We start from the raw sequence: 13802 nt of genomic DNA, 5'->3' as shown, positions 1-13802 counted from the left end.
GGGTTTGAACCACTGACCTTTCAACCTTTCAACCTTTCGATACCAGGACTCCTTTTAAATAAGGAAAATTCCTAAATGTAAAATAGCACAGCCAATGTGGAAAGCAGTTTGGCAGTTCCTCAAAAAGTTGGACATAGAACTACTACGTGACCCAGCCATCCCAACCCTAGCTGTCTACTCAGAAGAAGTGAAGGCAGGAACACAGGCAGAAACTTGTCCACCCGTGTTCGTTGCAGCACTTTTCACAACAGCCAAAAGTGGACACAACCGAAATGTCCATCAACAGAAGAATGAATAAACACAATGTGTTTCGTCCATACAACAAAATACTACTTAGCCATAAAGAGAAATAAAGTCCTGATGCACGCCACGACATGGATGAACCTTGAAACCATCATGCTGAGCAAAATCCGTTAGTCTCAGAAGAACAAGTACTGTATGATCTCATTTATACGAAGTAAGCAAATATAGAAAAAGTGAAGATTATTAGTGGTTACCAGGCTGGTGGGGTAGTTCTACTCTGTCCTATAGGGTCGCTATGAGTTGGAATCGACTCAACAGCACTGGGTTTGGTTTTGGTTTGGTACCAGGGGTGGGAGGGAGGGAGAGGGGGGGTTTTGCTTGGAGTGCAGTAAAGTTATGTTAATGGCGGTAGAATGCTTTGGAAAAGGCAGCAACAATGGTAGTACAACTTGGAGCATGTAATCAATGTCACTCAGTCGTAAGGGTAGAAATGATTGAGATGGATGATTTGTTATGGAAACCCTGATGGTGTAGTGTTTAAGTGCTACGGCTGCTAATCAAAAGATCAACAGTTCAAATCCACCAGGCGCTCCTTGGAAACTATGGGCAGTTCTACTCTGTACTACAGGGCCACTATGAGTCAAAATCCACTCGATGGCAACGGGTTTGGTTCTGGTATGATTTTTTTATGTATATTTTCACCACAGTAACAATTTTTAAAAAGTAATAGATACCATGGCAGAGTGTGATGTGTGCTGGGGAGACAAATGGAATCGGAAAGGGTCGGTCTCTGCTGGCTCTGGGCAGCAACCCCTGCCTCCACTAGCCAATGTGATGCCATCTTCCTTTTCTCAGCCTGGGGAGGATCCTTGGGACATAGTGAGCTGGAAAGGTTCCTCCCCAGAGCCTCTGTGGGAGTGTGGCTTTGTGACACCCTGAATTCAGACTTCTGGGCTCCAGAACTGCGAAAGAATAAATCTCTGTTCTTATAAGGCACCCCGTTCACTAGCTTTATTACAGCGACCCCAGGACACTGGTACAGGCCAACTCTGGGCTTTTCAGCCGAACCTCCTTCTGGTGCCACCACTTGACCTTCTGGGGCTGGAGTTGCCTCCTCTGTCCTGACCACGTTCCTCTCTTGCTTATTTTCAAACCCCCTTGTTGTCAGCAGCCCAGAAACTCGCTGTTCTTCCTGGAGCAGGAGCCTAATAATATCTGATATTAAAAATAAAATCAAAGGGGAAAAAAGGCTATTAATAATGGTGACAAGTACCTGTCACAAGGAACTGGAGCAGAGAGACAGTCACATTCCTCACATTCCTCTCTGTCGAAGCCATCCAGGAAGTGAAAGAAAAACAGAATGGCCGAGCCCCTGCTCAGCACTTCCGCTGAGACCAGCACCCCAAGCTCATCCCTCCACCCACGCAGCCCCTGCTGATGCCTCCAGAGGAATCTCAGCTCACCAGTCCCTTTCAACCCACCCTTCTCACTGACACTCTGAGCCTGTGAGCCTGTCCAGCCTCCTGGCCTTGGCCTGGGGTATGTCTGCCAGAACTTTCCACATACCCCACCGCCCCCCCACCCCACTATGGACTGAATTGTGTTCCCCTGTCTTAGTTCCCTAGTGCTGCTCCAACAGAAATACCACAGGTGGGTGCTTTTAACAAACAGAAATTTATTTTCTCATACTCAGGAAGCCGGAAGTCTGAATTCAGGGCTCCGGCATTACCAAGCCCAAAACCAAACCCATTGCTGCCGAGTCGGTTTTGATTCCTAGTGACCCTATAGAACAAAATAGAACTGCTCGAGAATTTCCAAGGCTGTAAATCTTTTACGGAAGCAGCTGGTGGATTTAACCCTCAGACCTTTCGGATAGCAGCAGAGCGCTTAACCACTGTACCGCGAGGGCTTCCGCGCTGCCTCTAGAAGAAGGCTTTTTTCTGTCAGCTCTAGGGGAAGATCTTTGTCTCTTTTCAGTTTCTGTTGCTGGGTTCCTTGGTGATCTCCACGTGGCATCTATCTTCCCCCATCAGTGCTTCCTGCTTCTGTGTCTAATCTGCTCTTTTTATGTCACTCAGGAGTGATTGGTTGAAAACACACCGTACATTTCTATAGCTTCATTTACGTAACAAAGAAAACCCTATTCCCAAATGTGGTCACATCCACAGTATGTTGTTGTGCTGTAGTCCAGTCTATTCCAACTCATTGAGACCCTATAAGACAGAGTATAGAACTGCCCCATAGGGTTTCTTTACAAGAGCAGATTGCCAGGTCTTTTCTTTCGTGGAGCCGTTGGTAGGCTTGAACCCCAGACCTTTTGCCTGCAGCCTACCGCTTAGCCATTACACCACCAGGACTTCTTATCCATATGTATAAGGTTTAGGATTTCTAACACTTTATTTTATTGTCCTTTAGGTAATTGTTTGGAAACCCTGGTGGCATAGTGGTTAAGTGCTACAGCTGCTAACCAAGAGTTCAGCAGTTCGAATCCACCAGGCGTTCCTAGGAAACTCTATCAGGCAGTTCTACTCTGTCCTATAGGGTCGTTATGAGTCGGAATCGACTCGACAGCAGTGGGTTTTTGGTTTTAGGTAATAGTTTACAATGCAAACTAGTTTCTCATTCAAAAATTTATACACAAATTGTTTTGTGACATTGGTTGTAATCCCTGCAATGTACCAGCACTCTCTTCCTTTCCCTTTCCAGCCCGGGTTCCCCATGTCCATTTATCCAGTTTTTCTGTCCCTTCCTGTCTTTGCTTTTGGGCGGGTATTACTCATTTGGTCTCCGTGTGTTATTGTTTGTTTTATAGGCCTGTCTAATCTTTGGCTGAAAGGTGGACTTTGGGAGTGGCTTCTTTTTTCAGTTCTGAGTTAGCAGGGTGTCTGGGGTCATGGCCTCAGGCCTCCAGTCTCTTTCAGACCCAGTAATTCTGGTTTTTTTCTTTGTGTGTGTGTGAATTTGAATTTTGTTCTACATCTTTCTCCCACTCTGTCCAGGACCCTCTATTGTGATCCCTTTCAGAGCAGTTGGTGGTGGCAGCTGGGTACTATCTAGTTCCTCTGGGCTCAGGCTGGTGGAGGCTGTAGTTCATGAGGTCCATTAGTCCCTTGGACCAATATTTTCCTTGTGTCTTTGATTTTCTTCATTCTCTTTTGCCCCGGATGGGATAGGACCAATAAATGTATCTTAGATGGCTGCTCGAAAGCTTTTAGGACCTCAGATGCTGTCAACAAAGTAGGATGTAGAACATTTTCTTTATGAACTATGTTATGCCAATTGACCTAAATGTCCCTCGAGACCACGGTCCCAGCCGTCAGCCCCAATAACTCAGTCCCTCAAGGTGTTTGGATGTGTCTAGGAAGCTTCTACGACTTTGACTTGGTCAAGTTGTGCTGACTTCCCTTGTACTGTGTGTTGTCTTTCCCTTTATCAAAGTTAACACCTGTCTACTATGTCTTGGAAGACGTACAACCAGAATGCTCCTTAGAAGCAAGGATGGTGAGACTGCGTCTTACATACTTTGGACATGTTGTCAGGAAGCATCAGTCCCTGGAGAAGGACATCATGTTTGGCAGGTACAGGGTCAGTGGAAAAGAGGAAGACCCTCAACAAGATAGATTGACACAGTGGCTACAACAATGGGCTCAAGCATAACAACGATTGTAACAATGGTGCATGACTGGGCAGTGTTTTGTCCAGTGGTACATAGGGTTGCTATGAGCTAGAACTGACTTGACGGTGCTTAACAACAACTAGCTCTTTAGTGATTTCCCCTCCTTCCCCCTTCCCTTCTTTTTTTTTTTATCATTGTTCTTTTTTTTTAAATTGTGCTTTAAGTGAAAGTTTACAAATCAAGTCAGACTCTCATACAAAAATTTATAAACATCTTGATATATACTCCTAATTGTTCTCCCCCTAATGAAACAGCACTCTCCTTCCCTCCACTCTCTCTTTTCGTATTGATTTGGCCAGCTTCTGACCCTCTCTACCCTCTCCTCTCCCCTTCACATAGGAGATGCCAACATAGTCTCATGTGTCTACTTGATCCAACAAGCTCACTCTTCACCAGTATCATTGTCTATCCCATAGTCCAGTCCAATCCCTGTCTGAAGAGTTAGCTTTGGGAATGGTTCCTGTCTTGGGCTAGCAGAAGGTCTGGGGATCATGACCTCTGGGGTCCTTCTAGTCTCAATCAGACTACTAAGTCAGGTCTTTTTAAGAGAATTTGGGGTCTGCATCCCACTGCTGTCCTGCTGCCTCAGGGGTTCTTTGTTGTGTTGCCTGTCAGGGCAGTCATCGGTTGTAGCCGGGTACCATGTAGTTCTTCTGGTCTCAGGCTGTTGTAGTCTCTGGTTTACATTGCCCTTTCTGTCTCTTGGGCTCATAATTACCCTGTGTCTTTGGTGTTCTTCATTCCCTTGCCTTCTTATAACCATTAAAAATTGTTTTTTTCTGTATGCAAACCTCTTGGGTTTTATAAAAGTGGTCTCTTGCAGTATTTGTCCTTTCGTGATTGACTTATTTCACTCAGCGTAATGCCCTCCATATTCATCCATACTGTGAAATGTTTCACAGATTCATCATTGTTCTTTATCGTTGTGCAGTATTAGAACACATATTTTTGGGGATACAATTCAATCCATAATGCCCCCCCAAAATATGTGAAGTCCTAGCCCCTGTACCTGTGGATGGGACCTTGTTTGGAATTAGGATTTTGTTGTATTTGTTATGTTAATGAGGTCATACCATAATATCACACACAAGTAAAATTTTGTGGTCATCATTCAAAAGCTGTTGCAGCAGTATATTGAAAGGGAACTGCCAGAAACTCATGCTGAAATCAGAAGGAAAAAAACTAAACCTGTTGCTGTCAAGTCGAGTCCGACTCACAGTGACCCTATAGGACAGAGTAGAACTGCCCCAGAGGGTTTCCAAGGAGCAGCTGGTGGATTTGAACTGCCGACATTTTGGTTAGCAGCTGAGCTTTTAAACACTTCACCACCAGCTTTTAACCACTTCTGAATCCTCCTGGGATTAGGATTGGAGGAATCCTTCTGGATTCAGAAAAGGACGTGGAAAAAGAGATATCATTTGCCTTAGTCATCTAGTACTGCTGTAACAGAAATACCACAAGTGGATGGCTCCGACAAAGAGAAATTATATTTTCTCACAGTCTAGGCTAGAGGTCCAAATTCAGGGCATCAGCTCCAGGGAAGTCTTTTTCTCTCTGTAGGCTCTGGAGGAAGGTCCTTCTTGTCAGTCTTCCCTTAGTCTGGCAGCATATCAGTGCGGGAATCTCAGGTCCAGAGGATGCACTTTGCTCCCTGTGCTGCTTTCTTGGTGGTAGAAGTTCCCGTCCTCTGCTTGCTTCCCTTTCCTCTTATCTCTTGTAAGATAAAAGGTGGTGCAGATCACACCCCAGGTCCCTTTCCTCTTATCTCTTGTAAGATAAAAGGTGGTGCAGGTCACACCCCAGGGAAAATCCCTTTCCATTGGATCTGGGATGTGACCTGGTAAGGGTGTTACAATCCCACCCTAATTCTCTCTAACATATAATTACAATCACAAAATGGAGGACAACCACACAGTACTAGAATCATGGCCTAACCAAGTTGATATGTACATTTTGGAGGGGACATAATTCATTCCATGACATCATTGGTGACGTCAGGTGGAAACCAAAACCAAACCCATTGCCGTCAAGTCAATTCTGATTCATAGATAAGCACAGAATACCAGAAAGATGTTTACCTGTGTTTTATTGACTATGTAAAGGCATTCGACTGTGTGGGTCATAACAAATTATGGATAACATTGCGAAGGATGGAAATTCCAGAACACTTACTGTGCTCATGAGTAACCTGTACTTAGACATTCAAACAGAGCAAGGGGATACTGCGTGGTATAAAGTCAAGAAAGATGTGCTGTCAGGGTTGTATCCTCTCATCATATGTATTCAATCTGTATGCTGAGTAAATAATCTGAGAAGCTGGACTATAGGAAGAAAAGGCGGCGTCAGGATTGGAGGAAGACTCATTAACAACCTGTGATATGCAAATGACACAACCATGCCTCCTGAAAGTGAGGAGGACTTGAAGCTCTTACTGATGAAGATCAAAGACCACAGCCTTCAGTATGGATTATACCTCAACATAAAGAAAACAAACAAAAAAAAATGAAACAAGGCCCAAAGCTCACACCATGCACAAAAACTAGCTCAAAATGGATCAAAGACCTAGATACAAAATCTAAAACAGTAAACATCATCAAAGAAAAAATAGGGACAATGCTAGGAGCCCTAATACATGACATAAACAGTTTACAAAACATTACTAGCAATGCACAAACACCAGAAGAGAAACTAGATAACTGGGAGCTCCTAAAAATCAAACACCTATGCTCATCCAAAGACTTCACCAAAAGAGTAAAAAGATTACCTACAGACTGGGAAAAAGTTTTTAGGTATGACATTTCCGATCAGCATCTGATCTCTAAAATCTACATGATACTGCAAAAACTCAACAACAAAAAGACAAATAACCCAATTAAAAAATGGCCAAAAGATATGAACAGACACTTCACTGAAGACGACATTCAGGTAGCTAACAGATACATGAGGAAATGCTCACAATCATTAGCCATTAGAGAAATGTACATCAAAACTACAATGAGATTTCATCTCACTCCAACAAGCCTGGCATTAATCAAAAAAACACAAAATAAGAAATGTTGGAGACGTTGTGGAGAGACTGGAATACTTACACACTGCTGGTGGGAATGTAAAATGGGACAACCACTTTGGAAATAGATTTGGTGCTTCCTTAAAAAGCTACAAATAGAACTACCATACGATCCAGCAATCCCACTCCCTGGAATATATCCTAGAGAAATAAGAGCCTTTACACGAACAGATATATGCATATCCATGTTTATTGCAGCACCGTTTACAATAGCAAAAAGATGGAAGCAACCAAGGTCCCCATCAATGGACGAATGGATAAATAAATTATGGTATATTCATGCAATGGAATACTACTCATCGATAAAGAGCAGTGATGAATCTGTGAAACATTTCCTAACATGGAGGAATCTGGAAGGCATTATGCTCAGTGAAATTAGTCGGTTGCAAAAGGACAAATATTGTATAAGACCACTATTATAAGAACCCAAGAAATAGTTCAAACAGAGAAGAAAATATTCTTTGATGGTTACAAGAGGGGTATTCACTAATTAGATAGTAGATAAGAACTACTTTAGGTGAAGGGAAAGACAACACAAAATACAGGCGAGGTCAGCACAAGTGGACTAAACCAAAAGCAAAGAAGTGTCCTAAATAAACTGAATGCTTCGAAGGCCAGCATAGCAGGGGCGGGGGTTTGGGGACCATGGTTTCAGGGGACATCTAAGTCAATTGGCATAATAAAATCTACTAAGAAAACATTCCGCATCCCACTTTGGAGAGTGGCATCTAGGGTCTTAAACTGTAGCAAGCGGCCACCTAAGATGCATCAATTGGTCTCAACCCACCTGGATCAAAGGAAAATGAAGAACATCAGGGACACAAGGCAATTATTAGCCCAAGAGACAGAAAGGGCCATATAAACCAGAGACTACATCAGCCCAAGACCAGAAGAACTAGATGCAGCCTGGCTACAACTGATGACTGCCCTGACAGGGAACATAACAGAGAAGCCCTGAGAGAGCAGGAGAGCAGTGGGATGCAGACCCCAAATTCTCGTAAAAAGACCCGACTTAATGGTCTGACTGAGACTAGAATAGCCCCAGTGGTCATGGCCTCCGAACTTCTATTGGCCCAGGACAGGAACCATTCCCAAAGCCAACTCTTCAGACAGGGATTGGACTGGACAATGGGCTAGAGAGGGATGCTGGTGAAGAGTGAGCTTGTTGGATCAGGTAGACACTTGAGACTATGTTGGCATCTCCTGCCTGGAAGGGAGATGAGAGGGTAGAGGGGATTAGAAGGTGGTGAAACGGGCACAGAAAGAGAGATTGGAGGGAGGGAGTGGGCTGTCTCATTAGGGGGAGAGCAATTGGGAGTATGTAGCAAGGTGTTTGGTTTCTGGGTAGCAAGGTGTACATAACTTTTTGTGTGAGAGACTGACTTGATTTGTAAACTTTCACTTAAAGTACAGCAAAAATTAAAAAAAAAAAAAAGCTAGAAATAGAACTACCATATGACCCAGCAATCCCACTCCTTGGAATATATCCTAAAGAAATAAGAGCCTTTACACAAACAGATATTTGCACACCCATGTTTATTGCAGCACCATTTACAATAGCAAAAAGATGGGAGCAACCAAGGTGTCCATCAACGGATGAATGGATAAATAAATAATGGTATATTCATGAAATGGACTACTACACATCGATAAAGAACAATGATGAATCCGTGAAATATTTCATAACATGGAGGAATCTGGAAGGCATTATTATGCTGAGTGAAATTAGTTAGCTGCAGAAGGACAAATATTGTATGAGACCACTATTATAAGAACTCCAGAAATAGTTCAAACAGAGAAGAAAATATTGTTTGATGGTTATGAGAGTGGAGAGGGATGGGGGGAGAGGGGTATTCATTAATTAGATAGTAGACAAGAACTATTTTAGGTGAAGGGAAAGACAACACACAATATAGGAGAGGTCAGCACAACTGGACTAAACCAAAGCAAAGAAGTTTCCTGAATAAACTGAATGCTTCGAAGGCCATTGTAGCAGGAGCAGGGGTTTGGGATCCATGGTTTCAGGGGACATCCAGGTCAATGGGCATAATAAAATCTATAAAGAAAACATTCTGCACCCCACTTTGGAGAGTGGTGTCTGGGTTCTTAAACGCTAGCAAGCGACCATCTAAGATGTATCAATTGGTTTCAACCCACCTGGAGCTTAGAAGAATGAAGAACACCAAAAACACAAAGTAATTATGAGCCCAAGAGACAGAAAGGGCCACATAAACCGGAGACTACATCAGCCTGAGACCAGAAGAACTAGATGGTGCCCAGCTACAACCGATGACTGTCCTGACAGGGAACACAACAGAGAACCCCTGAGAGAGCAGGAGAGCAGTGGCATGCAGACCTCAAATTCTCTTTATAAGGCCAGACTTAATGGTCTAACTGAGACTAAAGGACTCTGGAGGTAATGGTCCCCAGATTTTCTGTTAGCCCAAGACAGGAACCATTCCCAAAGCCAACTCTTCAGACAGGGATTAGACTGGACTATAGGATAGAAAATGATACTGATGAGGAGTGAGCTTCTTGGATGAAGTAGACACATGAGACTACATGGGCATCTCCTGTCTGAAATGGAGAAGAGAGGACAGAGGGGGTCAGAAGCTGGCTGAATGGACACAAAAATAGAGGGTGGAGAGAAGGAGGGTGCTGTCTCATTAGGGGGAGAGCAACTAGGAGTATATAGCAAGGTGTATATAAATTTTGATATGAGAGACTGACTTGATTTGTAAACTTTGACTTAAAGCACAATAAAAATTAAATAAAAAAAAAAAGAAGAAAAATGAAAATCCTCAGGGCTGGACCACTAAGCAACATCACGATAAACGGAGAAAAGGTTGAAGTTGTCAAAGATTTCATTTTGCTTGGATCCACAGTCAATGTCCATGAAACAGCAGTCAAGAAATCAAAAGATGCATTGCATTGGGCAAATCTGCTGCAAAGGACCTCTTTAAAGTATTAAAAAGCAAAGATGTCACCCTGAGGGCTAAGGTGCACCTGACCCAAGCCATGGTGTTTTCAATCACGTCATATGCATGTGAAAGCTGGACAATGAATAAGGAAGATTGAAGAAGAATTGATGCCTTTGAATTATGGCGTTGGACTGCCAGAAGAACAAACAAATCCATCTTGGAAGAAGTACAACCAGAACACTCCTTAGAAGCAAGGATGGCAAGACTTCGTCTCACGTACTTTGGATATGCTATCAGGAAGAACCAGTCCCTGAAGAAGGACATCATGCTTCGTAAACTAGAGGGTCATAGAAGACTCTTAACAAGATGGAATGATACAGTGGCTATGACAGTGGGCTCAAGCATAACAAGGATTGTAAGGATGGCGTAGGATGGGGCAGCGTTTCATTCCGTTTCACATAGGGTCGCTATGAGTTGGAACTGACTCGGGGCACCTAACAACAACCTGAGTTGGGTGGGTTCTGAAGGTAATCTCTTCTGAGTTATAGAAAGAGCAGAATAAGTAGACCAATGTCCGTTGTCACACTTTTCACGATAGCTAGAATGTGGGAACAAGCGAAGCTTCCTTCAGCAGGTGAATGGATAAGCAAACTTTGATACAGTATACAGATACTCAGTATCAATACTATTCATACAATGGAATATTACTAACAGTTAAAAGAAACAAATTATTGATATAGGCAATTACTTAGCTGAATCTCAAAGGCTGATGACCCAGCCATCCCAATCCTAGGTATCTACCCAGAAGTGAAAGCAGGAATGCAAACAGAAACCTATACACCAATGTCCATGGCAGCGCTTTTCACAATAGCCAAAAAGTGGACACAACCGAAATGTCTATCAACAGATGAATGGATAAACAAAATATGGTCCATCCATACAATGGAACACCATATTACTCAGCCATAAAGAGAAGTAAAGCTCTGGTCCATACTGCAATGTGGATGAACCTTGAAAACATCATGCCGAATGAAGTCAGTCAGTCACAAAAGCACAAATACTGTATAATCTTATTTGTATCAAGCAAGCAAATCTATAGAAACTAAAGATTACTAGTGGTTACCGGGGGGCACAGAGGGGAGTTTTTGGTGGAATGGTTTGGAAAAGGATGCCACAGTGGTTGCACAATATGAAGAATGTAATCAACGTCACTCAATTGTACACATACAGACACAGACACACAGAGACACAGAGACACACACAGAGACACACAGACACACACAGGCACAGAGACACACACACACACACACAGACACACACACACAGACACACACAGGCACAGAGACACACAGACACACACAGAGACACACAGACACACACAGGCACAGAGACACAGACACACACACACACAGACACACACACAGACACACACACAGACACACACACACACGGGAAGACAGACTTCACGCGGGGACTACCAGCAAAGGAACGCCAAGGATCGCCGGCAGACATGAGAAACGAGGTGAGAGGCTCACAGAAGGAACTGACATGGCCGAGACCCTGATTTGGACTTTTAGTCTCCAGAACTGTGAGAAAATCAGTGTCTGTTTTTTAAAGCTGCCCACTTGTGGTATTTGTGTTACAGCAGCGCTAGGAGACTAAGACCCACTTCATACACACAGCTCACCCTCCAGATAATCCATTTTGTCCTTGGATTTCAGGACCAAAATCACCTCCTCTAGGAGGTCTCTAGAGACCCTGTGCCTCTCCTTGGCAGGCAGCCCAACCTCGGGGACCAGAGAAATCACCATCAGGTAATATTGTGCTTAAGGAGTCCCTGGGTGGTGTGAACGGTTAAGTGCTCCACTACTAGTCAAAAGGTTGGTGGTTCAAACCCACCCAGAGGTGACCTGGCAGTAAGGCTTGATGGTCAGCTCCTGAGAGGTGACAGCCTTAGAAATCTTCCAGGCAGTTCTCCTGTGCACATAGGGATCATCATGAGTCAGAGTCAACTCCACACCACTAACAACAACAATAGGGTGTTTATTGTCATCTCCTCCACTAGACTGTCAGCTCCACGGGGCAGGAGCTGGGTCTGTCTTGTCCCCTGCTGTGTCCCCAATGCCCCCCACACAGTTGTTGTTAGCTGCCATCAAGTTAGCTCTGACTCATGGTGACCTCATGCACAAGGGAACAAAACTCTTCCTTGTCCTATGCCGTTCCCATGATCAGTTGTAGATTGGACCACTGAGACCTATAAGGATTTCACTGGCTGATTTTCAGATATTGATTTCCAGGCCTTTCTTCCTAGTCTGTCTTAGTCTAGACGCTCCATTGAAACCTGTCCTCCATGGGTGACCCTGCTGGTATTTGAAACACTGGGGGCATAGCTTCCAGCATCACAGCAACATGCAAGCCACCACAATACGACAGAGAGACAGGTGGTGGATACTAAAGTAGGTGGGTTCTAATCCCATCTGAGTGGTGTCCTTATAAAAGAGCTGGAGAAAGAGACAGACAGAGGGAAGAGGCCATGTGACAACAGAGGCAGAGACTGGAGTGATGCTTCTACAAGCCAAGAAATTCCAAGGATCGCCGGACATCACCAGAGGCTGGGAGAGAGGCATGGGGCCTCAGAAAGAATCAACACAGCCAACACCCTGAAATCAGACTCCCAGCCTCTAGAACTGTGAAAGAATGTATTTGTGTTCTTATAAATCACCCGCTTGTGGCACTTTGTTATGGCAGCCCTAGGAAGCTGACACAGGTGTCATTATTGCTCCCAGAGTCTTTCTTTTGTGTGTGTGTGTGTGATAAATAAATAAGTGCTAGTCTGCTAACTGAAAGGCTGGTAGTTCAAACCCACCCGACAGCCCTGTGAGAGAAGATCTGGCCATCTGCTTCCATGAAGATTACAGCCTAAAAAAACCCTATGGGGATCACAACAGAGGGTCCCGGACAGAGCTAGAGAAAAATATAGAACAAAATTCTAACTCAAAAAGGAAGACCAGACTTGCTGGCCTGACAGAGACTGGAGAAACCTGAGAGTATGGCCCCCAGACACCCTTTCAGCTCAAAAAGTATGGCCCCCAGACACACTTTCGGCTCAGTAATGAGGTCACGCCTGAGGTTCACCCTTCAGCCAAAGATCGGGCAGGCCCATAAAACAAAATGAGACTAAAGGGGCACACCAGCCCTGGGGCAAGGACTAGAAGGCAGGAGGGGACAGGAAAACTGGTAATGGGGAATCCAAGGTTGAGGAGGGAGAGTGCTGACATGTCATGGAGTTGTTAACCAATGTCATAAAACAATGTGTGTACTAACCGTTTGATGAGAAACTAGTTTATTATGTAAACCTTCATCTAAAGTGCAATTAAAAAAAAAACAAAACCCTATGGGGTATTTCTACTCTGTCACATGGGGTTGCTGTGAGTTAGAAATCTACTCGACAGCACCTAACAACGACAAACGTATATGTAACAAAACATTTGACATTTCACCAATCTTCACATACACAGTTTAGTGGCATTCATTATGTTTATCATGTTATTCAACCATCGTCATTATCCCCTCCCAAATTATATCATCCCCCTTAGCAGAAGCTCCCTAAACATTATCTGCTTTTCCCCATCCCTCCAGCCTGCCCCTTTACCAGTTACCAAGCCTTTCTTCGGAAGCACCTCTGGGTGGATTCAAACCTCCAACCTTTTGGTCAGAGGCCAAGCATGTTCACCATTTGGGCCACCCAGGGACTTTACCCTCACCCCTGGTAACCACTAGCGAACTCTGGACTCTATACACTTTCTGATCCATTCAGAGTCTCGGAAGAGAACTTGACCTTTATCTGGGGCAACTTCCCCTCCTCCTTCCTGGGCAAATCCAGCTAAAGGTGCAA

Source organism: Loxodonta africana, chromosome 3, assembly GCF_030014295.1.
Source record: "Loxodonta africana isolate mLoxAfr1 chromosome 3, mLoxAfr1.hap2, whole genome shotgun sequence".
Classification (NCBI taxonomy): Eukaryota; Metazoa; Chordata; class Mammalia; order Proboscidea; family Elephantidae; genus Loxodonta; species Loxodonta africana.
Note: the sequence above shows the minus strand (reverse complement) of the source record.